Genomic DNA, 27,648 nt, shown 5'->3' with positions numbered 1-27,648 from the left:
ATCATGGCATCTGGTCCACTTCATGGGAAATAGATGGGGAAACAGTGGAAACCATGTCAGACTTTATTTTGGGGGGCTCCAAAACCACTGCAGATGGTGACTGCAGCCATGAAATTAGAAGACACTTACTCCTTGGAAGGAAAGTTATGACCAACTTAGACAGCATATTCAAAAGCAGAGACATTACTTTGCCAACAAAGTTCCGTCTAGTCAAGGCTATGTTTTTTCCAGTAGTCATGTATAGATGTGAGAGTAGGACTGTGAAGAAAGCTGAGCACCAAAGAATTGATGCTTTTGAAGTGTGGTGTTGGAGAAGACTCTTGAGAGTCCCTTGGACTGCAAGAACATCCAACCAGTCCATTCTAAAGGTGATCAGTCCTGAGTGTTCTTTGGAAGGAATGATGCTAAAGCGGAAACTCCAGTACTTTGGCCACCTCATGCGAAGAGTTGACTCATTGGAAAAGACTCTGATGCTGGGAAGGATTGGGGGCAGGAGGAGAAGGGGACGACTGAGGATGAGATGGCTGGATGCATCACTGACTCAATGGGCACAAGTTTGAGTGAACTCCGGGAGTTGGTGATGGACAGGGAGGCCTGGCGTGCTGCAATTTATGGGGTTGCAAAGAGTTGGACATGACTGAGGGACTGAGCTGAACTGAGGACAAAATATAAAAGGCAAAAGAGTTAGGAATGGAGACCCATCCTGGGGAGGAAGTTGTGAAGGAGGAGAAGTTTCCAAATAGCAAGAAAGTCTCTCACCAGCAGATCTGTGGGGAGTTTTGGAATCTCAGAGGGCAACATAACTGGGAGAAAAAAAAGAAAAAAAACCACAATATGCACCTATCTGCAACTTCCAGTGGAGAAGTAGCCCAGATGCTGGCTTCTGCCACCAGAGAGTGGGGGCTGGATAGGGAGGCATGGCCTGCAAGCTTAGGACAGGGCCTGAATGCTCTGAGGACAATCTAAGGGAGCTAACATGAGATAGAAATGAAAACTTTGGGATAGCCTGAGAGGAAAAAAAAAAAGAGAACTTTCCCGTGAAAGGCTCTAATCTAACACTCAGCCTGGCCCACTCATAGAACAAACGATTGAGTGAACACGAAAGGAGACCTAGCCAGATGCATGCAGGCCCCTCCCCCACCATAGGCAGAGAGGCGGGCGTGCAACAGCCAAAGCAGGAAGGCAAGGGGTAATCTCGGCCCCAGAGATAGGCATTCTCCACAAAACTGTGAGCAGATTCCCAGCTGCTAACCACGTCTTCCTGGGATCCTGGATGGTTGACATCTGCCAGGAGTGTTGCAGCCTGAGATCAGCTCCCTAGAGGAGACACATGGCACACCTGAGACGATGCTCTCTTGGCACACCCAGGAAACTGAGCAGCAGGGACAGGAGAGTTGATTAAGATGCATGGTTCACCTGGGACAGGGTACTCACCAAGCACCTGGTTGCCTGAGTTACTTGGAACTGGGAAGGACACAAAACACATTCCCAGGACCAGATGGCTTCACAGGTGAATTCTACCAAAAATTTAGAGAAGAGCTAACACCTATCCTACTCAAACTCTTCCAGAAAATTGCAGAGGAAGGTAAACTGCCAAACTCATTCTATGAGGCCACCATCACTCTAATACCAAAACAAGACAAAGATGCCACAAAAAAAGAAAACTACAGGCCAATATCACTGATGAACATATGCAAAAATTCTAATAAAATTTTAGCAGACAGAATCCAGCAACATATTAAAAAAGATCATACATCATGACCAACTGGGCTTTATCCCAGGGATACAAGGATTCTTCAATAGTTGCAAATGAATCAATGTGATACACCACATTAACAAATTGAAAGATAAAAACCATATGATTATCTCAATAGATGCAGAAAAAGACTTTGACAAAATTCAACATCCATTTATGATAAAAACCCTCCAGAAAGTAGGCATAGAAGGAGCATGCTACTGCTGCTGCTGCTGCTAAGTCACTTCAGTCGTGTCTGACTCTGTGTGACCCCATAGACGGCAGCCCACCAGGCTCCCCCATCCCTGGGATTCTCCAGGCAAGAACACTGGAGTGGGTTGCCATTTCCTTCTCCAATGCATGAAAGTGAAAAGTGAAAAGTGAAATTGAAGCTGCTCTGTCGTGTCCAACTCTTAGTGACCCCATGAACAGCAGCCTACCAGGCTCCTCTCTTCATGGGATTTTCCAGGCAAGAGTACTGGAGAAGGAACATACCTCAACATAATAAAAGCCATATATGATAAACCCACAGCAAACATTATCCTCAATGGTGAAAAATTGAAAACATTTCCCCTAGAGTCAGGAACAAGACAATGGTGCCCACTCTCACCACTACTATTCAACATAATTTTGGAAGTTTTAGCCACAGCAATCAGAGAAGAAAAAGAAATAAAAGGAACCCAGATTAGAAAAGAAGTAAAACTCTCACTGTTTGCAGATGACATGATCCTCTACATTGAAAACCCTAAAGACACCACCAGAAAATTACTAGAGCTAATCAATGAACATAGTAAATTTGTAGGATGTAAAATTAATAAACAGAAGTCCCTTACATTCCTATACACTAACAATGAAAACCAGAAAGAAAAATTAAGGAAATAATCCCATTCACCATTGTGGTAAAAAAGAAAGAAATACTTAGGAATAAATCTACCTAAAGAAACAAAAGACCTAAATATAGAAGCCTATAAAACACTGAGGAAATATATCAAAGATGACACAATAGATGGAGAAATATACCATGTTCATGGATCAGAAGAATTGATATAGTGAAAATGAATATACTACCCAAAGCAATCTATAGATTCAATGAAATCCCTGTCAAGCTACTGACAGTATTTTTCACAGAACTAGAAAAGATAATTTCACAATTTGTCTAGAAATAAAACCTCAAATAGCCAGAGCAATCTTGAGAAAGAAGAAAGGAACTGGAGGGTTCAACCTGCCTGACTTCAGACTATACTACAAAACTACAGTCATCAAGACAATATGGTACTGGCACACAGACAGAAATATAGATCAGTGGAACAAAATAGAAAGCTCAGAGATAAATCTATGCACCTATGGACATTTTACCTTTGACAAAGCAGTCAAGAATACACAATGGAGAAAAGACAATCTCTTTAACAAATGGTATTGGGAAAACTGGTCAACCACTGTAAAAGAATGAAACTAGAATACTTTCTAGCACCACACACAAAAATAAACTCAAAATAGATTAAAGATCTAAATGGAAAACCAGAAACTATAAAACTCCTAGAGAAAAACATAGGCAAAACACTCTCTGACATAAATCACAGCAGGATCCTCTATGACCCACCTCCTAGAGTTATGGAAATAAAAGCAAAAATAAACAAATAGGACCTAATTAAACTTAAAATCTTTTGCACAACAAAAGAAATTATTAGCAAGGTGAAAAGACAGCCTTCAGAATGGGAGAAAATAATAGCAATTTAATCAACTGACAAAGAATTAATCTCAAAAATATACAAGCAGCACCTGCAGATCAATTCCAGAAAAATAAAAGATCCAATCAAAAAGTGGGCCAAAGAACTAAACAGACATTTCTCCAAAGAAGACATACAGATGGCTAACAAACATGAAAAGCTGCTCAACATCACACATTATCAGAGAAATGCAAATAAAAACCACAATGAGGTACCATCTCACGCTGGTCAGAATGGCCGCTATCACAAAATCTACAAACAATAAATGCTGGAAAGGGTGCAGAGAAAAGGAAACCCTCTTACACTGTTGGTGGGAATGCAAACTTGTACAGCCACTATGGAGAACAGTGTGGAGATTCCTTAAAAACTTGGAAGTAGAACTGTCACATGACCCAGCAATCCCACAGATGGGCATACACACCAAGGAAACCAGAACTGAAAGAAACACATGTACCCCACTGTTCACTGCAACACTGTTTACAATAGCCAGGACATGGAAGCAACCTTGATGTCGATCAGCAGATGAGTGGATAAGAAAGCTGTGGTACATATACACAATGGAATGTTAGTCAGCTATTAAAAAGAACACATTTTAATCAGTTCTAATGAGGTGGATGAAACTGGAGCTTATTATACAGAGTGAAGTAAGTCAGAAAGGAAAACACCAATACCGTATATTAACACATATATATGTAATTTATAAAGATGGAAATGGCACCCCACTCCAGTACTCTTGCCTGGAAAATCCCATGGACAGAGGAGCCTGGTAGGCTGCAGTCCATGAGGTCGCTAAGAGTTGGACACGACTGAGTGACTTCACTTTCACTTTTCACTTTCATGCATTGGAGAAGGAAATGGCAACCCACTCCAGTGTTCTTGCCTAGAGAATCCCAGAGACAGAGGAGCCTGATGGGCTGCTGTCTATGAGGTCGCACAGAGTCAGACACGACTGAAGTGACTTAGCAGCTTAGCAACGATGACCCTGTATGTGAGACAGCAAAAGAGACACAGATGTAAAGAAAAGACTTTCAGATTCTGTGGGAGAAGGCAAAGATGGCATGATTTGAGAGAATAGCATTGAAACATATTTATTACCATATGTGAAATAGATCACCAGTCTAAATTCATTGCATGAAGTAGGGCACTCAAAGCTAGTGCACTGGGACAACCCTGAGGGATGGGATGGAGAGAGAGGTGGGAAGGATTTCAGGATGGGGGATGCATGTACACCCATGGCTGATTCACATCAATGTATGGCAAAAATTACTACAATATTGTTAAGTGATTAGCCTCTAATTAAAATAAATAAATTAATCTTTTAAAAAAGGAAAAAAAAAAGAGATATGCCAATTTTCTATTGCCTCTTATATCAGTTTCCATGGCTTGAGACTTGCTGTTAGAAATTTGCCTATTTTATGCAATTTGATGGGATGTATTTGTTCATAATATTACTTGATTATTCCTTTCAATTGTGGAAAATTAGTGGTATGTCCTCCACCCACCTTTTTTTTTTTTTTTCCTGATTTTAGTCCTTTTTAGGCTCCTCTTTTTTAGTTGTCATTCCAGCAGAAGGGCTGTCAATTTTGTTGACCTTTCAAATAACTTTTGCTTTCCTTGTTTTTTTTTTCCTTTTCTTTTTGTATTATTAATTCCATCAATTTCTACTAAAATTTTTACCATTTTCTTCTTTCTATTTACTTTAGGTTTAGCATGCTTTACTTTTTCTCATATTTTAAGATAGAAAACTTGATTATTCATTTGAGATCTTTACCTTTTTTACATTCAAGGTTTATAGTTTTAAATTCTGTTGTAAGCAACACTTTGCTGCATCCCCTAACTTTGGGGGGTTGTGTTTTAAACTTTTTTGAAAGTATTTTTTAATTCCCTTTGTGATTTTCTTTTGACTAGTTGAATATTTTAAGGATGTTGTTTTAAATTTCTACATAATTATGATGGTCCCAAATTTTTCCTTTTGATGTCTTATTTTATAGGAAAATATAAATCTATTATTTCAATTCTTTGATATTTATTGAGAAAAGTTTTATGACATGAAGAGTTAATGCAGCCACAATAGGGAAGCAGGAGATGTGCCTGCAAACGGGACTCTCTGCTTGGGCTGAACATGCTTGCAAACAAGGCGTTCTGCCAAGGAGTCTGGACACAGCCTTGAGTTTAATGGTCCCTTGCAAACGAGGGAACATTCCCTTCTTGTGATAAGAGGAAAGAAAGGGCTCTGGACAGACTCTGCAGTAAGCAAAATTTTCACTCCCTTTTGCTGTACGATAACATTTATGCACATGCGCTATACTGAGAAGGCTTAGTCATACAGTCTGGAATTCTGCCCAGGGGGACTATATATAAATAAACTGCAAGCTCGCTTGCTTGCGCAATTCTTTTTCCTCTGGCCAGAGTTGTGTCTGTCTCTTGTGTGTCCTTGTGTGTCTTGTCTTTTTGTCATTTCACTTGCAATCTCCAACATCTGGCACCCAACGTGGGGCTCGAGTGAAACCGAAATGGTGAGTAACCCTGGGGGGATTTTAAATCCATAGCAGGGGAACTTTCAGAAAATCATGGGGAATTCCTCATCATCATTACGGACACAATACATGGAGTTGGTCAAAGGACTTCTCCATTCCATAGGCATTAAGGTCTTGACTCGTCAATTGAGTGAGCTCTTTTGCTTGGTAGAGCAACATTGTCATTGGTTTCAATATCAAACAAAGTTACAGTTAAATGTGAAGGAGGCTTATTCTGTGTTGTTCCAATACCGTCCCTAAATACAAAATAGGAAAGTACTTTTGAATTTTTTCTGGTGCTATTTGCAGATTGTATAGTCTTAAAGCCTCCTGTACTTTTAGAAAAAATTCATCACGTTTAGTAATAATTCAAAAGAAATTGAAAAAGCAACATCAGAAGGGTAATGTGATCCCTTTAAAGTTATGGACTTTATGTAATGCTATAACACAGGCTTTGACTTTACTATCTACTGATAATGAAACTAAATCTAATGCTTCAATAAAGAAAGAGGCAGTTTATGAGGATGTGCCAAACGTTGGTGGGGTTTCTGCATTGCCTAAAGGTAAGGATACAGATGAGCCTCCTCCTGGAAATGGTGAAACATCTGTTAGTTCGGAATCAAATTTGGAGGCTTCTTTGGTTTTGTCAGAGGAGGGCAAAGAGATTTTAAAAATGACCCATCTATTCCAGGAATGGTAAAAATCCTGTAGTGGGGGGGCAGAAAATCTGCCCCTTCTGCTTCCCTTTTCCCCACTGCGGTTAATCGCCCGATGTGGGCAAGAAACATTGTCAGTTCTCCTTTCCTTTGTCTATGCTTTATGATGATGACTTACCTGCTCCCCCTGGTGGTTTTATCTATCGTCCACAATTATTTCCCATCCAGAGACAGCAAGATAACAACGTGATAAATATTCAATACACTCCTTTGGAATATAAATTTTTTAAAGATCTTAAAGCTGCAGTAGCGCAATACAGTCCTCAATCTCCCTTTGTTTTGGCTATGATGGAATCATTGGGAAAAGGCAAATTAATCATTCCTTTAGACTGGGAATCTATTGCCCAAGCTGTCTTGGAGGGTTCTCAATGGTTGTAACTTCGTAGCTGGTGGGAAGAAGAAGCTAGAAAGCAAGTTCGGATTAATGAGGGACAGAATCCCCCTGGTCCTCTCGAGGACAAGTTAATGGGAGAGGGCCATTATCAGGCTTTAAGAGAACAGGCTCAATACTCTGATCAGGACTTACAACAAGTCCGCCAGGTCTTTTTACGAGTATGGGGCCGTGTAGTGCCTACTGGCCACGCCCAGCCCTCCTTTGTTAAAACAATGCAAGGCCCCAATGAGCCATACACTGATTTTCTAACAAGATTGAGGGTAACTATAAAACAAGCTATAGGGAGGGATAAAATTTCAGAGATATTATTACAAACTTTAGCATTTGAAAATGCAAATACTAAATGCAAACGTATTCTGGGACCATTAAAAAGACAGGGTACATCTACAGCTAAATATATCAGAGCCTGCTCAGGAATACAAAAAAAAAAAAAAAACAGAGCATCAGGCTAATGTCTTTGCTACAGCCTTGGCCAAAGCTATGAGACCACAAAAGGGAGGTAATTGCTTCCATTGTAAAAAACCTAATTATATAAAAAGAGAATGTCAAAAATTAAAAGCTAATCAAGGTGCAATTCCTAAAGACAGATCTCTTGCTGGGAAGAATAAGACTCCTCCTGGACCTTGCCATCGACGCGAAAAGGGGCTTCATTGGACTAATGAGTGCAAATCTAAAACAGACAAAATGGGCAACCCGATACCGAAAAACTATCTTGTGGGCCTAAGTCCTTGGGGCCCAGGAACAATACCAAAAACTTTTCCTCCCTGTCCTCCTGCCATCCCGCCTACCCCAACCCTGTTCCCTCCCAACAACAGTTACGAGTCAATGCCTCATTAAAAAACCTCAAATGATGATTTCAGACTTACGGTCTGCTACTTCAGGGAGTACTACTGCTGATTTTCCACTAGCTAAAAATGTTCTTTTGTCACCAGGAAAAAGCATTTACAAATTAAAAACAAATATATTCAGACCACTACCTAAAGCCACTTTTGCCTTAATATTAGGCCATAGCAGTGTGGCTTTGAGAGGTCTAACCATAATTCCTGACGTAATAGATTCCGACTATGTTGGAAAATTTTTGATTATGGTTTCTACTTCTGCCACGCTTTCATGGTTAGCTGGAAAACATATTGCTCACATACTTCTTCTACTTTATCATCCCTTTTTGGCTCTTCCTAATGAACAAACAAAAAGATTTAAAAATACTGGGCAACATATATTTTGAAAAATGCTTATTAAAGATTCTTGCCCTGTTCTCTCCTTGATTATTAAAAAAAAAAAAACTTTGAGAGACTAATAGACACAGGGGCAGATGTTTCAATCATTTCTTCTCAACAATGGCCCCAAAAGTTGCAAATCAAAAGAGACCATCTCAAAACCTTAAATGATTTTCAAAAGTTATTGGGAGATATCAATTGGCTATGCCCAGTACTTGGGATTCCTACTTATCAATTATGACATTTGTTTTCTACTTTAGAGGGAGATATAGCTCTGGATAGCCCCCGAACTTTAACCCCATTAGCTTTACAGAAAATTCAATTTGTTGAGCAACGACTAAATGATGGTTTTTTTACTTACTTACATGTGTCTCAACCTATTTTGTTTATAATATTTCATACCCCTTATTCTCCATCTGGTGTAATTGCTCAAAAAAAAATTAATAAAATGGGTTTTTTTACCTAACAGTTTTTCCAAAAAAATTGACTACATATATAGATAAATTAGCCTTCCTTATACAAAAAGGTCACCATCGTATTTTACAATTGTCAGGATATAAACCACACCAGACTGTTACTCAATTAACAACTGCTCAAATATCTTGATGTTTACAATTTAATGAAAACTGGCAAATTTCTCTTGCCTCATTTCTTGGTTCATTTTCTAATCACTATCTGTCATTTAAATTGACTGATTTTCTCCAGACTAACTCTATGATATCTCAATCCCCAGTTTCAGATGTTCCAGTTAAGAGACCCACTATTTTTACAGATGCGAATAAAAATACTGCTGGATATTGGACCCTGGAAAGTTCTAAGGTTCTCCCCCACTCATTTTCTTCTGTACAGCCCACTGAGTTGTGGGCTATCTATTTAGTTTTATAAGATTTTCCCCAAATTCCTATTAACATTGTTTCAGATTCTCGATATGCTGTTCTCTCTTGCCTACAGCTTCCCCATGTCTCCCTTCCACTGACCCTTAAAACTGCTATTGATAAATTGTTTTACCAAGTGCAACAATTACTCTTACAGCATTCAAAATTAATTTTCTTTACTCACATCCGTGCACATTCTGCCCTTCCTGGACCCTTATCATTCAAAAATGCTACAATTTATGCCTTACTTTATCCTATAAAAGCAACAAAACAAAAACATCTCTTATAGCATACCAACTACAAAGGGTTACAAAAATCTCATGCTATTACTCAAAAACAAGCTCAAAATATTGTTCGTTTTTGTTCCATATATGCATCCTTTGCTTTACTGTTTACCTCACCAGGTGTTAACGTAAGAGGACAACAAGCAAATCAGATATGGCAAACGGATGCAATTTATATTTCTTCTTTCAGACAACAAAAATGTGTGCATCATACTATAGATACGTGCACACATTTTCAATGGGCCACTGCATTACATTCTAAAAAGGCTGACGCTGTTATTACTCACTTGTTATCTTGTTTTGCAGTTATGGAATTACCAATTAAATTAAAAACTGATAATGCACCTGCCTACCAGTCTGCGAAATTAACTCACTTTTTATCCCAATATCATATAACTCATACTTTTAGTATTCCTTATAATAATCAAGGGCAAGCTATCATTAAAAGAGCTAATCATACCTTGCATGAATATCTTAAAAAAATAAAAAAGGGGGAACAGGAGAGATTTATGAAACCTAAAGATATTTTGAATAAAACCTTACTTACCCTAAATTTTTTGAATATTTGGAGCAAGGGAAATCTATCAGCAGCAGAGTTGCATTTTCAAGGGAAAGAAGAAGACAAGAAGATCTTGCAAACGCCTATTTGGTATAAAGATAAAGAGAAACGTTGGATCCCAGCATCATTAATATATCTGGGACGAGGGTATGCTTTCATTTCTGTTAATAATTACAGGTTTTGGACCCCAGCGAGATTGATCAAAATCAACAATGGCTGATCCCTTTGTTCAAAAATTCGAAGAGCTTACTATGCAGAGAAGCTTTACTTTTCGTACAAGGGAAGCAACACCTCCTACGTGGGGTCAAATGAAGAAGTTGACCCAGAAAGCAGAAAAGACGTTAATGAAAGCGGGACAACCTCTGAATCCTACCAATCTTTTGCTTGCCATGATGGCGGTGGTGACATGTCAGGTAACTGGTGTATCGGCAAGTAATCATACATATTGGGCATATATACCTAATCCCCCATTAGTAAGAGTAGGTTCCTGGGGGGAGCCAAAAGTGCAGGTATGCACTAATGAGACTGCCTTTTTTCCCCCACCAGCTTGCAGGGGAATAGAACAACTATCTCATCATAAACAACAATATATTAGTAATTTGACCATTGCAGTGGAAGGTATTCCTTTGTGCATAGGAGGACACCCCTTTTGTCTGTCCACCAAGGAGCATTCTCATCATTCTTATAATACATGGGGGGTAAAATACAATAATTATCATTTTGCTACTTTTACTGTGCTTGTTTCCACCAGGGGCTTTAACACCTCAACAAAACCAATAGACATTCATAATGGAATACATATGTCACTATGTCCTGTTAACTTTTTTGCTCCTTCTCTAGAATCAATGTTGCCAAGGTCATCGACCCTTTAAAGCCATGAATTATTCTGGGTCTATCATTGTAGATTGGAGTTCAGATCATGGGCAATTCTTAGAAAAATGGTCAAATAAATCTCTTAGGTGGCATCATGCAAATAGTACTTTGATGGGCAATGGTAATGAAACAATTAAATGGCAGCAATTTGCACTTGTCCCTCCTCAATTACAATTGCAGGGATATCTGCACATTCAAGGGGATATTTGGAAACTATGGGCAGTTTCTGGTAATCTCACTATCTGGTCAAAAAACTATACTTTGCATAGTGGTGACTGTTCGGGTCCATTTCATGTTAATTTACATGTTAATGAATCTTGTTCCACAATGGCATGTGTAAAATATCCTTATGCATTGTTATATGGGAATTGGACCCGGAATGATACTGTGGGGTCTGTGTCATGTGATTATTGTAATCTAACTCAATGTGTAAATCAGTCTTGGTGGAAAGAACTTAAAAGACGAGCCTGTAACTCCAATTTTTCGTTAGTAATTGTTAAAGCTCAGACAGAAGTATGGTTGCCTATAAATCTGACTAGGCCATTGTCAGATTCTTTTGCTGTTTCTCACCTAATAACCGCTGTACAGACTTTGCTGCATCGGTCTTGACGTATGCTTGGTGTGGTCATTGCTTCAATTCTAGCAGTTGCATCAGTAACTGCAACAGCGGCGATGGCAGGCCTCGCGTTACACCAAGGAATTCAAACAGCTGATTTTGTTCGGGACTGGCATAAAGACTCTCATTTGTTATGGCAACAACAGAGAGATTTGGATGCACAACTTGCTACTGACGTGCTCTGGCTTGGAGATCAATTAGCTGTTTTATCTACACGAGCGTGTTGAAATGTGATTGGAATTTTTCTCAGTTTTGTATAACACCTGTACCATTTAACATGAGTGAGGGATGGAAAAGAGTAAAACGATCTTTGACTGGACATCAAAATCTCACTACGGAGATTATGGACCTGGAACGACAAATTATGTCTACTTTTAGCAGGACTTTACCTGACATTATGGGGTCTAATTTATTGAAAAGTCTTAAAAAAGGATTGAATAACTTAAATCCATTAGGGCATGTATCCAGACTAATTGGGACTACCTTTGGAAACACTATGTTTATATTACTTTTATGTTGTGTTGCTTTTCTAGTCTTCCAGCGATGGCAGAAAGGGAAACAACTAAAGCGTGAAGCGGAAAAGATCCAGACCATGCTACAATTTATTAAAGCAAATAAAAAAGGGGAGGTGAAGGGTTAATGCAGCCACAATAGGGAAACAGGAGATGTGCCTGTAACGGTACTCTCTGCTCGGGCTGAACGTGCTTGCAAACGAGGCGTTCTGCCAAGGAGTCTGGACACAGCCTTGAGTTTAATGGTCCCTTGCAAACGAGGGAACATTCCCTTCTGTGACAAGAGGAAAGAAAGGGCTCTGGACAGACTCTGCAGTAAGCAAAAATTTCACTCCCTTTTGCTGTACAATAACATTTATGCACATGTGCTATACTGAGAAGGCTTAGTCATACAGTCTGGAATTTGCGCAGTTCTTTTTCCTCTGGCCAGAGTTGTGTCTGTCTCTTGTGTGTCCTTGTGTGTCTTGTCTTTGTGTCATTTCACTTGCAATCTCCAACAATCACATAATTTGTTTTACATTATATGTTGGAGAATATCTCATGTACACTTGAGAAAAAAATTATATTACACTGTCACTGAGTGGATCGTCTATAGCTGTACGTTAGGTTCAATTTGTTTACAGAGCTGTCCAAATTTTCCTTTTCCTTGCTGATCTTCTGCATAAATGGTCTATTTGTTATTAAAAGTAGTATTCAAGAATGGCATTGAAACATGTATAATATCATATGTGAAATGAATCGCCAGTCCTGGTTCGATGCATGATACAGGATACTTGGGGCTGGTATACTGGGATGACCCAGAGGGATGGTATGGGAATGGAGATGGGAAGAGGGGGTTCAGGATAGGGAACACGTGTACATCCATGGTGGATTCATGGTGATATATGGCAAAACCAATACAATATTGTAAAGTTAAAAAGTAAATAAAAATAAAATTAAATGGAGAAAGTAGTAAAAAAAAATAAAATAAATAAGCAGTACTCAAGTCTCCAACTATTATTTTGGGGTTGCCAAATTTCTCCTTTCTCTTGTCAGTTTTTGTTTCATGTTTCATGCAGCTCTGTTACTGAATAAATGCTTATAATTATCATAATGCTATAGATAGATCTTTTTTTATTACTATACAATGTCCTTCTTTATTTCTAGTAAGAATTGTTGGTTTTAATTTCTGTCTTGTCTGATATCATATATCTTTCTAATTTTCTTTCTGGTTCCATATGTCATTTTCCCAACTTTTGTATTCAACTTATTGTATACTGTAATTAGAAAATATTACTAGAGACAGCATACATCAGATATCTTTTAATTCTAGTCTGACAATTTCTGCCTTGAAATTTAATTGCTAGCCCAGTTGCATTTAACATTATTATTGACATAGTTAGGTTTACATTTACCATCCTACTTTTTGTGTGTGTTTTTTTTTTTTTTTAATGTATTTCCCCGCCTCTATTACTTCTTTCCTGATTTCTTTTAAGTGAAGTGAATCTCTTCTAGTGTAGCATTTTAATTTCACTAAATGTTTTTCAATATTACTTTTATATTTTCCAAGTGGTCTTTTACTCTACAACTGATCAGAACATACTTCATATTTATACCGTTAATTTCAATGAGATAAAAATATTTTTCTGTATATTCCCTATTCTTCCTTCTTCAGTTCAGTTCAGTTCAGTCGCTCAGTTGTGTCCAACTCCTTGCGACCCCATGAATTGCAGCATGCCAGGCCTCCCTGTCCATCACCAACTCCTGGAGTTCACCCAAACTCATGTCATATATGTGTCTGTATATAGAGATACCCTTCGTCCAAGGTAAGGAGCAGCAGCTGCGCTTTGCTGGAGCAGCCATGAAGAGATACCCCACGCCCAAGGTAAGAGAACCCAAGTAAGAGGGCATCAGAGGGTGGACACACTAAAACCATACTCACAGAAAACTAGTCAATCTAATCACACTAGGACCACAGCCTTGTCTAATGCAATGAAACCAAGCCATGCCCGTGGGGCAACCCAAGACAGGCGGGTCATGGTGGAGAGGTCTGACAGAATGTGGTCCACTGGAGAAGGGAATGGCAAACCACTTCAGTATTCTTGCCTGGAGAATCCCATGAACAGTATGAAAAGGAAAAATCATAGGATACTGAATGAGGTACTCCCCAGGTCAGTAGGTGTCCAATATGCTACTGGAGATCAGTGGAGAAATAACTCCAGAAAGAAAGAAGGGATGAAGCCAAAGCAAAAAAAAAATACCCAGGCAAATTGGAAGTGGTCAAACAAGACATGGCAAGAGTGAACATTGACATTCTAGGAATCAGTGAACTAAAATGGACTGGAATGGGTGAATTTAACTCAGATGACCATTATGTCTACTACTGCGGGCAGGAAACCCCCAGAAGAAATGGAATAGCCATCATGGTTAGCAAGAGTCTGAAATGCACTACATGGATGCAGTCTCAAAAATGACAGAATGATCTCTGTTCATTTCCAAGGCAAACCATTCAATGTCACCATAGTCAAGTCTATGCCCCAACCAGTTATGCTGAAGAAGCTGAAGTTGAACGGCTCTATGAAGACCTATAAGACCTTTTAGAACTAACACCAAAAAAGATGCCCTTTTCATTATATGGGACTGGAATGCAAAAGTAGGAAGTCAAGAAACACCTGGAGTAACAGGCAAATTTGGCCTTAGAATGCGGAATGAGGCACAACAAAGACTAATAGAGTTTTGCCAAGAAAATGCACTGGTCATAGCAAACACCCTCTTCCAACACAAAAGAGAAGACTGTACACATGGACATCACCAGATGGTCAACACCAAAATCAGATTGATTATATTCTCTGTAGCCAAAGATAGAGAAGCTCTATACAGTCAGCAAAAACAAGACTGGGAGCAGACTGTGGCTCAGATCACGAACTCTTTATTGCCAAATTCAGACTTAAATTGAACAAAGTAGGGAAAACCGCTAGACCATTTAGGTATGACCTAAATCAAATTCCTTATGATTATAAAATGGAAGTGAGAAATAGATTTAAGGGCCCAGATCTGATAGATAGAGTGCCTGATGAACTATGGAATGAGGTTTGTGACAGTGTACAGGAGATAGGGATCAAGGCCATCCCCATGGAAAAGAAATGAAAAAAGGAAAATGGCTGTCTGGGAAGGCCTTACAAATAGCTGTGAAAAGAAGAGAGGTGAAAAGCAAAAGAGAAAAGGAAAGATATAAGCATCTGAATGCAGAGTTCCAAAGAATAGCAATAAGAGATAAGACAGCCTTCTTCAGAGATCAATGTGAAGAAATAGAGGAAAACAACAGAATGGGAAAGAATAGAGATCTCTTCAAGATAATTAGAGATACCAAGGGAACATTTCATGAAAAGATGGGCTCGATAAAGGACAGAAATGGTATGGACCTAACAGAAGCAGAAGATATTAAGAAGAGGTGGCAAGAATACACGGAAGAACTGTACAAAAAAGATCTTCGTGACCTGGATAATCATGATGGTGTGATCACTCATCTAGAGCCAGACATCCTGGAATGTGAAGTCAAGTGGGCCTTAGAAAGCATCACTATGAACAAAGCTAGTGGAGGTGATGGAATTCCAGTGGAGCTGTTTCAAATCCTGGAAGATCATGCTGTGAAAGTGCTGCACTCAATATGCCAGCAGATTTGGAAAACTCAGCAGTGGCCACAGGACTGGAAAAGGTCAGTTTTCATTCCAATCCCAAAGAAAGGCAATGCCAAAGAATGTTCGAACTACCGAACAATTAATTGCACTCATCTCACATGCTAGTAAAGTAATGCTCAAGTTTCTCCAAGCCAGGCTTCAACAATATGTGAACCGTGAACTTCCTGATGTTCAAACTGGTTTTGGAAAAGGCAGAGGAACCAGAGATCAAATTGCCAACATCCTCTGGATCATGGAAAAAGCAAGAGAGTTCCAGAAAAACACCTATTTCTGCTTTATTGGCTATGCCAAAGCCTTTGACTGTGTGGATCACAATAAACTGTGGAAAATTCTGAAAGAGATGGGAATATAAGACCACCTGACCTGCCTCTTGAGAAATCTGTATGCAGGTCAGGAAGCAACAGTTAGAACTGGACGTGGAACAACAGACTGGTTCCAAATATGAAAAGGAATGCATCAAGGCTGTATATTGTCACCCTGCTTATTTAACTTATATGCAGAGTGCATCATGAGAAATGCTGGACTGGAAGAAACGCAAGCTGGAATCAAGATTTCCAGGAGAAATATCAATAACCTGAGATATGCAGATGACACCACCCTTATGGCAGAAAGTGAAGAGGAACTAAAAAGCCTCTTGATGAAAGTGAAAGTGGAGAATGAAAAAGTTGGCTTAAAGCTCAACATTCAGAAAACAAAGATCATGGCATCTGGTCCCATCACTTCATGGGAAATAGATGGGGAAACAGTGGAAACAGTATCAGACTTTATTTTGGGGGGCTTCAAAATCACTCCTGATGGTGACTTCAGCCATGAATTTAAAAGACACTCCTTGGAAGAAAAGTTATGACCAACCTAGATAGTATATTCCAAAGCAGAGACATTACTTTGCCGACTAAGATCCGTCTAGTCAAGGCTATGGTTTTTCCTGTGGTCATATATGGATGTGAGAGTTGGACTGTGAAGAAAGCTGAGCACCGAAGAAGTGATGCTTTTGAACTGTGGTGTTGGAGAAGACTCTTGAGAGTCCCTTGGACTGCAAGGAGATCCAACCAGTCCATTCTGAAGGAGATCAGCCCTGGGATTTCTTTGGAAGGAATGATGCTAAACTGGAAACTCCAGTACTTTGGCCACCTCATGCAAAGAGTTGACTCATTGGAAAAGACTCTGATGCTGGGAGGGATTCGGGGCAGGAGGAGAAGGGGACCGCTGAGGATGAGATGGCTCGATGGCATCACGGACTCGATGAACGTGAGTCTGAGTGAACTCCGGGAGTTGGTGATGAACAGGGAAGCCTGGCTTGCTGCGATTCATGGGGTCACAAAGAGTCGGACACTACGGAGCGACTGAACTGAACTGAACTGATACACATAAATGAATCCAAAAGTACTTTTTTGTAGTTATTAATTTATATATTTTTTTCATTTTAAAAGGCTGATAATATATATTAATAAAATTTATTTTATTAATATATATTTTCTATATATATTTTTATATATTCATAAAGGTTAATTTATTAATAAAATATATATATAATTTATTTTATTAACCTTTATATTTCTGATTCTCTTCATTTGTTTCTGTGAATTATGTTACTGTGTATGTGTGTGCTCAGTTTCTTCAGTTGTGTTCAGTTCTTTGTGACCCTGTGGATTGTAGCCTTCCAGGCTCCACTGTCCATGGGATTCTCCAGGCAAGAATACTGGAGTGGGTTGCCATGCTCTCCTCCAGTAGATTTTGAACACACATTTGCACTGTAGGCCAACTCTTTAATTGCTGAGCCACTGGGAAGACCTAAATTATGTTACTATCTATTATCATTTCCTTACTCCAATAAAATTTTGCTTCCTTTTCACCTCTTTTGTACTATTATTGCCAAATGTATTAAAGTTTTATATGTAATGACTAACAATGAAATTGTATAATATTGTTTTGTACATTTGTTTTAAAATCTGTTAATAGAACAAATGAGAAGATACACATTCATAATTATACTTACCAATATGTTTCATATATGTTCAAACTAGTCTCTATGGTCACTTGCTTTCACTCTGAACAACATTCTTTATTATTTCTATAAGATAGTTCTGCTAGAAATATTTTTTTTACCTTTTGTTTGTTTGTTTGTTTCTTTGTTATTTCTGATTATCATACCCAGGTTTTATTTGTCTTCACACTTTCTTTTTTTTCTATAAGCAAGTTTACTTTAATCCTTTGAAAATATTTGTAAAACTTGTTTTCAAGTAGTTATTAAGTCCAATGCCTGGGCGCTCTCATATATATTCAGTAGAAAATGTCTGTGAGGGTGCACATGAGCCCTCTTCCTGGAGCTTACTCTAACTGTTGTCTGCCTGTTTGTTTGTTTAGTGACTTGTCTAGAATAGTTTGGGAAAGTCTATTTCCTCCACAGTGTGAAGCCTGTAATATCATTCCTCACAGTGTACAGTCCTGGGCTTGTGTAGTTACTTCAAAATGACAAGGATTTAAGCAGTCTTCTTGACTGACTCTTCCTCTGATCTTTCCATTTAGCTGTAGGTCTTTGTTGGTATCATATCCGTCTGTCAGGTGCCACTGTTTTATAGATTATTGCTCCATTGTTTTTGATAGTGCCCTGCAGCATCAATTGTCCACAGTCAGATACAATTAAAAGTGGTATTCTTTGCATAGATGATTTTTAAGGCCTATCTGTGAAGCTCCTTTTGACCCTAGAAGGCTTCTTAGCTGGGTCTTTCCCTGATTTTCTCCAGTAAGTTGGCTTACTACTTATTTTGTTGTTCTCATGGAGCTTTCAAGCCTTCTTTTAATTTCTTACCAACAAAATATCCACTGTTTACAAGAATGCCCTCGGACTTCATCATCCCCATCTCTGCTCAAAACAAACACAGGTCCTTTAGCTTTGTTGCTCTCTGTTTTAATGATCTGATTCTCTTCATGGACAAAAGAAGAAAATCTCAGAACTACTGATCTAGAGCTGGAGCCAAGGACAGCAGTACACATCTCTTGGAGTGAAACATCTGGTTTATAAAGAGGGGAGCTAGGGAAGGTGATAGTCTCATATTCTTGATTTGCATTTTTCAGGGTGGATCCCCAAACCAATGAGTGATTTTACACAAAAGAAATCAAGGTATTAAATTTCTCTACCTCTCAGAGCTGAAACAAAGCTTCTGCCATATGGTTTGGGCCTTGAAGGAAGGGACTAGGAAGGAAGGGGGCTTCCAACTTCTTGCTTGCATTCACCTGGAACTTAATTCCTCTGAAACTTAGCTGGCTGAAAAGACAAATAAATGGTCATTTACTTCCATGATTGATTCTCAGATCTTTACTGTCAGTTGAGGAGGAAAGAAGCCCCCTCTTCTTGACCACATACCTGGCTGGAATGTCTCTTCTGCCACTTTGAGGTGGGTTGAGGAAGGGACATTTTGAAGCTCTAGTGACACAGATTTAATCTGTTCTTGCCAAGACTTACAAGATTTTATTGAATAAATATTCTTAATTTGCCTTAGAACAATTTCAAGAGGTTTTAAATGGCTATCTTTTAAATAACTTTTACCAGCTATGGCTGTTTGACTTGAGAATGGGTCCATGAATCTTTTCAGGCAACCATTCCAGAGGTAGAATTGTCTTTAACCCATTTTTAATGTCTATACTAAATATAAAACTTTATCCAACATATTTTAAAATTAAACATTTTTTACAAATAAATATTCCTAAATTGAATTGTACTGAAATTGAAATGCAGAATTGTGAATAAAAAATCTTATATATTGATTATTATTTTAAACAATGTAAACCCTTTGAAGTCGAATGAAGTTGTTAAAGGCAGGCCAATAATTTTTCTGAGAACTACTGGAAAATCTAGACAAAATCTAAAACATATCTCTTTGAAGTTATCAGTTATCTGCTGGAACAACAAGAATGAGGATAGTTAAGTTTTAACAGATGAAAAGTAAATTAATAAGTTGAAATGATATTTCTTTTTTTAATTAGATAATTTTCATATTCTATATACATAAAAGACAGAACACACATCTTGTCCAAGCAGAGAACTGTTGATGGGGATCAACTTATTCAGGAGTTCTGTGGGACTAGAAAGACAAAAATTGGACACTTGAGGAGACAAACTAAGAAGACAGAGAACCAAATCTGGCATATAATTGTATTTCTTCTAAGAAGACTGACTTTTGACAATTTCCAAAGATTAAAAAATGATTTTCAATAAATTACCCTGAATTGATGGAATACTTTTCTATCTTTAATGTACAATGTCCCTAAATATAAAAGCAAAACCCCATGCTATAAATGTTCTAAAAGAAATATGGGAGAAAATATAAGTGACTTTTGTTTAGGCAAAAATATATTAATTACAGTGCTAAAAGTATGATTGACATATTGATAAACATTTATCAAAGTTAAAAACTTCTGTTCCTTGAAAGATACTTTTAGAAAGTGTAAAAGAAAGCCACACATTGGGAGCAAAATATTTCAAAATATATATCTTATAAAAATATATTCAAAGTAAAAAAGAGCTATCAAAACTCACTAAAACAGATATGTAATTAATATGAAATAAAGATTTAAAAAAGATTAATTAAAATGAGCAAAATGTTTGAATGACATTTTACCATATAGACATGTGGATGGCAAATAAGCCATTAAAAGATGTTTGACATTTTTAATCATTATGAAAATATACACTAATTCTAAGGGAGATACTATTGTACACACTATTATAGAATAAGTAAAACTTAAAAAGACCTATGATATCAAGTACTGACAAGGATATGAATAGACGGGAATTCTCATACACTGTATGTGGAATATAAAATAGTTAATTCACTTTAGAAAACCAATTTCTTATTTTGACACCAGAAATAATAATAATAAAGGAAAAAACTTAGACTACATTTAGATTAAGATTTTTCTTCACCTAAATATATATGACTAAGAAAATAGATAAAGCCACATAAATAGCAGAAGATATATGCAAGGCATGCATCTGATAAAGGAATTGTCTTGAAAACATACAAGCTCTCTCACAAATAGGTAAGAAAATGACAGACAAATAGAAAAATGAGGTGTTTTCAATTTTATAACAAGGATACTTCAATATACCAAAAAAAAAAAAAAGTATGAATGCATGCATTACTGCCCTAACCATTATGGAAAATCACAATCAATACAGATATATATTCAGGCAGTGTCAAAAATGAAAAATAATGTGGCTATCATAAAGTTTTGATGTGAATGTTGAGTAACTAGAGTTCACATAAAATGTTGGTTAAGATAAAAATTTATTTTATAACCTTTGGGAAATCTCATTGTTTTTACTAAAGCTGAAGATAATAACTCCTAGGTATATGCTTATCAGAAATCCATATACATGTTCACTGAAAGAAATAAATGTTATCATAATGGTGTAAAACTAGAAGCCACCTAGATGTTTGACAGTGGTAGAATGGATACATTTTGATATATTCATAAAATGGAGATAATGAGAATGAATATATAAAAATTTAAGTGAATAAACCATTGCTATACAAAACTGTATGGAAAAACTTCATTATAACATTAATGAATAAAAGAAGCCAGGCACAAACAAATGTATATAATTCATTAATATAAGATTCAAAAATAGGAATACCTAATCTATAATATATAGAATGTGATATACAGAATTTTTAGATGACCTGTAAGGTTCACTTCCACTGGTGAATATATATCCTTTGATTGTGGATGAGATTTGTGAAAATGACTTGATTTCTCTCTTGTGATTAGCTTACACTATATGGTAACAGGGAAAGCAGTTTTTCAGATTTAATTAACATCTTTATTCATGCATACATGTGTGCTCATTAGTTGAGTTTGAATTAATCAACTGGAAGATTATACTGGGAGAACTTGACCTAATCAGGTGAGCCTTTTAAAAAAGATTCTAAGCTCTTGATATAGCTTTGAATGTAGGGAGATTCACTGCTGACCTTAAAGTAACAAGCAACCATTTTGTGTACTGCCTATGGAAGGGATCATAATATAAGGATCCAAGAGAAGCCTCTAGGAAATGAGAATAATCCCTAGCTGAAAGTCAGCCAGATAATAATGGCATGGATCCTACAATGAAAGAGCATCCTGAGCCACAGATGAGATCACAGTTATGGTCCACACCTTGAAGGTAGCCTGGTGAGATTCTGAGTTAACTATACCCAAAACCCTGGCCCGTGGAGACTCTAAGATAATAAATTTGTGTTGTTTAACACCAATACTTCTATGGTAATTAGCTATACAGAATTTTTTGTTTTTAATACACTAATACAAACAGCCAGGATAATTGTCTCCCTTAGTGGGAGGTTTTGACTAGGAAGGGAATCTAGTAGAATTTCTGGAATGCTGGTGATGTTCTATTTCATGATCTGGGTATAGTATATTTGGATACTGACATTGCAAAATCCCATCAAGCTAGACACTATGACATACACAATCTAAAAATTATGTTTCACTTCAGTACAATCTTTATGTAAAAAACAAAAACAAAATGAATATAGACATTTGTATAAATGGTGCTTTTTTATATTCAAATTAAGTTTAATACATATTCAATAATTCTTGATGGGTTCCTAACATGGGTATATTTCTCTTAATCTTTTCCTGAGTCTTTTCAATCCTGTGATATTTTTTTTATCTTTTCTCATTTCTGTCTTAATTGGTATTCTTTTTTCCCCAAAAATAAAGAGAAAAAAAGTATATAAGTAAAAGAACTACAACTAAATTTTGGAATGGGATATTAACACTTATGTTTTAAAATACATTGGGTATTTTTTTTTTTTTTTTGGTAAGCACAAATTATCACCAATGCATTTTCATGTCAACTTTGCCAACTGTATTGATGCTGTTTGGAAATAGCTCAAGGAAGATTTACATGAAAGGGAGTTGCTTTATATTCTTGGCTCTGGATAAATTTGCCTATCCCTCTTTTGACTGCTTCATTAAAAAGACACAGATTCTCTATTTTTCACATCTCACTGCTTAGCCTCATGCTTTTCTACTAAGTATACTAAATTCTGTTTATTATATGAGATATGACATATTCAGTGCTTGTGTTAATTTTCTAAAATTGATGTTTATTTCTTCTGCTTTCATGTATTTCAAAAAGTATGCTATGTTCTAGTAGGTGATATTTTTTTATAATCTTAAGGCCCAACATGATCACAAATCTGAAATTTGAATAGATAATTTTTAGCCCTTGGCTTTTGAAGGCAATAAAGCACATTAACAATCAGTTGTGTAGCTTGGTCACTTTGGCTAAAGCACAACTGAGATCAAAGCAATGGTAGGGAAGATGCTTAAAAATATCCTCCCCTTCTCACTGATTTGAATATTTCATCAGTTTTTTTCTAACATATTTGGCATGGAGATAGAGAAAGATTTTAAAAGAAAAGCCAAATTTAGATATGTACACGCACATTAACAGATTTTAGTTTATCATATTATCAAAGATATCTTGAATCTTGAGCATATTAGAACAAGGGGTCTTAATAAAAATGAAAACTAAACTCATAGATTTATAATCCTTCCTTTATATCAAAAAGGACCAGAAAAAATGATAAAATATTTAAACATGTTTAAAAAATATAAAGATGAGCTTGAAATCAAGGGAAAAAAAATGCAAAGCATCAGGAATGTTGAAGTCTAGGGTAAGTGCGAAAACTTGGCAACTGTCAGTGGATTAGGACCAAACACATATTTTGGTGACGTGGTTTGGTGTGCGTAAGAGAGAAGTTAACGCAAAAGACCCTTGGCACATCAGGGAACTCAAATTATTTGAGTCAAAGAATATGCAAAGTCTTACTCTAAATAGTGAACTGAATAAATAATGATCAGAATTATTGTTTGAATTGAGTCACCTGCACCAATGGACAAGATGAAATTAGAAACCCTTGTTTGAAATAGATTTTGAAAAAGAAACAGGCAAGAGAAAAATCGACTTTACAAACCATCACTAGCAAAGCCATTTAACATGGTTTTGGCACAAGTGGCAACTCAGTGAGCCAGAAGAGACCAGAGAAACAGTCTTATTAATAGAATTATGTCTTTTGTATGCTCAATCATTCAGTTATGTCCGACTCTGTGACCCCATGGGCTGTTGCCCACCAGGCTCCTCTGTGCATGGAATTTTTCAGGCAAGAATGTTGGAGCAAGGTTGTCATTTCTTAGTCCAGAGGATCTTCCCAACCTAGGGATAGAACCTACATCTCTTACATCTTCTGCACTGACAGGTGGATTCTTTACCACTGTTCCACTCTATGTTACCTTTGGACAAAAGTAGCAGTGTACATTATTGTTATTATAATATTATTAACATTTGAATATAAATATATGATATGGGTACACCTGAGCTTACCAAGTTGTGCCAGCAGTAAAGAACCACTTCAATTCAGGAGTCAGAAGAGACCAGGGTTCAATCCCTGGGTAGGGAAAATCATCTGGAGCAGGGTATGAAAATCCATCCAGTATTCTTGCCTGGAAAATTCCAGAGACAAGGAGCCTGGTGGGCTATAGTCCATGGGGCCATGAAGAGTTGGACACAAATGAGCAACCAGCACTTTCATGCATAAAAGGGATAGGCACAAAATTAGATATACAGGATAAAGGGTGGGAAAACATAAAACAAGTACCTACCCTCTTACTTATCAACTATGAAAGGAAAAGCAAAATTTAGCTTAAATTAAACCACAAAATAACTTCTGTGACAGAAGAGCCTCACAGGCTACAGTCCATAGTGTTGCAAAGAGTTGGACACGACTGAAGCAACTTAGCACCCATAGGTATACCTGGCATTTCATTTTAAAAGGTGGAGAATTTGACTACACATTTCTAAACCTTCCAGAAATAAATCCCAAATGTGTTTTTAAATATATTAATGAAGATTGATATGAAACATAGTATATTTTATTTATAAGTGCAAATTAAATATAACATAAGAAACCATCTTAGTTTCTGGATACAATTTGCTTCCTTTAAAAATACATGAAGAAGAATCAAAATGAAAATTTAATCAGCATTCAATTAATATTTATTAGGCTCCTACTAAGGAATAGGCGGAGCTTTCCTGGTGGCTCAGAATGTAAAGAAAGAATCTGCCTGTAATGCAGGAGACCAAGATTCAGCCCCTGGGTTGGGAAGATCCCCTGAAGGAGGACATAGCAACCCACTCCAGTATTCTTGTCTCGAGAATTCCATGGAATTCGCCAAGCAGAGGAGCTTGGAGGGTTATAGTCCATGGGATCACAAAGAGTCAGATGCGACTGAAGGACTCACACTTTCACACATACAAAGGATAGGCAGAAATAGATACTGAGGATAAAGTGTGGGAAAATATAAAACAAGTACCTGCCTTTATTCTTATATACTATGAAAGAAAAGAAAATATAGGTTAAATTAACCACAAAATAACTTCTGTGGGACAAAGGACATTACAAACAAAATTCTTAGAGATTTAAAACTCAGAAAGATGATGTTGAGTTAAAGAAACAATGTAAAATAAAATATATACATATAATTTAATGAATATATATATATAATATACACAATAACATAAATAATGCATAAATAAAAATCTGAGGAATATTCATTAATTTGACATAAATTAAGATTTTGATAATATAAAATACTGCAAGAATGTTAAAAAATAGTCCCTAGACAGTCACTTTGTACAGTCATCCTGAAGTATAATTTGGAATAGTCAGGACATATTGTATGAAACTAGCCATTCAACCCAAAACTTTAAGTTAAAATTTGTGTACATTACAAGTAAGGAATTCCACTTGTGAATATACAACCTAGGAAAATAACTTCCATTCACACATGTGACTTTTACAAGTGTGTTTATTTTGTCATTTTATTTTTGGTAAAAGTAAGAATTGGAAATATTTAGAAGGTAATCATATATACAAGATAATTAATATATTTGCAAAGTTGGATTCTATACTGCAAATTAAAAATAAAAATTTTTCCAGTCATGTGGAATAACTTACACAAACAGTATATAAATGCACATAGTTTCCATTATATTAATTAATGAAAATATTTAAAAGACACCACAGTAAGAAGCATCATTTATGGAAATATATATATATGGGTAAAATAAAGAATATTCTATACATGTCAAAATAAGGAAAGTGATTACCTATAGGCAAATGGAAATGAGGGAGTTGGGAGTTGCTAAATGATATCTTAAATATACTAATAATGTTTCATTTTGTACAAAGATATGAGAGGTAAACACAATCAAAACAATGGTTTTTACATCTGTACAATAGAAACTTGTTAAAAATTTAAAACATGTATATATGTATAGTTAGAGATCATATATTTTTCTATATTTTCATATTACTTTAAAAGAAAAAAGAAAAAATTATCAAATTTCAATTTTGGTGGTTGAAGAGAGTATAACAAAGTATTATTGACAATTGACTCATGTTTCAGGGTGAAAGCCAACATTAGGGGAATTTAAAGTAAGCTGTCTATTTAACAAAGGCCTTTAAAATTACAATTTTTGGCCATCATGTAGAAAATGGGCAGAATTTAGTAAGATATCTAATTAAAAAAACTTTATTTTTGTATGCCAATGAAAATCATTTATAACAAAACCTAGAGGAAAAAAATTGCCAAATTATAGGTGTACTGTGGTTAAGCATATACTGAAAGTATTGTTCTTTCTGATTTTAGAAATTTTTTTGCCCCAAAGTATTTGTTAAACTGCTTAGGCTCTCTCTACATACAGCTTATGATTACTGTTAATATAACTGGTGTCTTTCACTCCTTATTTCTGCCTCACAGCTTCCTTATGGGAAGCTCCATGTCATTTTGAGATTATCAGGCAAAGGTAACACCTAAGGGAACAAAGGAGGAACCAAGGAGGCTTGATCTTTGATGACACATTTGAACTGCTAGAGCTCTAGCCTAATCTCCTTAAAATTGTTTTTTATGACGGGAAAAAAGTGTGTAAATGTTTGCAGCTCTATTTATTATTGCATTTTATCAACCACATCTTTGAAAATATTTTGCAAGTAAATATATGTAGTAGATAACTTCTGTCTTTGAGATCTCACCTTTCTTACATATGATGTAATATAAGCCTCTTCTGATATCCTAAGTCAAGTTAGTATCATCATTTGCAAGATGAACAAATTTGTCTTAGCCTTGTCTTGGGAAAGACAGAGAGGGAGGGTGATATAAATGCATCTTTTACTGATTAAGAAGTAGGGACTCCACCATATTGTGCTATTGTAGTCATGGTATAATTGCAGAGTGGATGACCAGGTAAATGATATATAAATCCATGAAATCAGAGTTTCAAAAATTTAGATAAATCTTTTGGGGTGAGCTTGAACATGCAATGAATGGTATGATGAAAACTTTGTAGGTCTTGCACCCAGGCTAGCCTGGTTTGTGATCTCTAATCAATTGTCTGACTTGAGCAGAATTATCAGCTTTAGCTTCTCATCTGTAAAATGGGGCAATAGATTTATTTCACAAATTAGTACATGGAATAAAGCATATAGACATATTATAGATAGATATAGATATAAAAAGAGTGCCTGATGAACTATGGATGGATGTTCATGACATTGTACAGGAGACAAGAATCTAGACCATCCTCAAGAAAAAGAAATGCAAAAAAGCAAAATGGCTGTCTGAGGAGGCCTTACAAATAGCTGTGAAAAGAAGAGAAGTGAAAAGCAAAAGAGAAAAGGAAAGATATTCCCATTTGAATGCAGAGTTCCAAAGAATAGCAAGGAGAGATAAGAAAGCTTTCCTCCTCAATCAATGCAAAGATAGAAGAATACAATAGAATGGGAAAGACTAAAGATCTCAAGAAAATTAGAAACACCAAGGGAACATTTCATGCAAACATGGGCTCAATAAAGGACAGAAATGGTAGGGATCTAACAGA

General features: G+C 36.6%; 1 long non-coding RNA gene across 1 annotated transcript; it reads left to right on the top strand.

Moving 5' to 3' along the window:
* The first annotated feature begins 5,933 nt into the window (after window positions 1-5,933).
* Window positions 5,934-10,360, top strand: LOC120861102. The gene is made up of 2 exons (XR_005720492.1): window positions 5,934-5,978; window positions 10,201-10,360. It is a non-coding gene; the product is annotated as an uncharacterized LOC120861102 (long non-coding RNA).
* The last annotated feature ends 17,288 nt before the right edge of the window (window positions 10,361-27,648 follow it).

The sequence above is a fragment of the Oryx dammah genome, unplaced genomic scaffold (assembly GCF_014754425.2).
Source record: "Oryx dammah isolate SB20612 unplaced genomic scaffold, SCBI_Odam_1.1 HiC_scaffold_11227, whole genome shotgun sequence".
In the NCBI taxonomy this organism is placed as follows: Eukaryota; Metazoa; Chordata; class Mammalia; order Artiodactyla; family Bovidae; genus Oryx; species Oryx dammah.
This window is presented reverse-complemented; position numbering and strand designations above follow the sequence as displayed.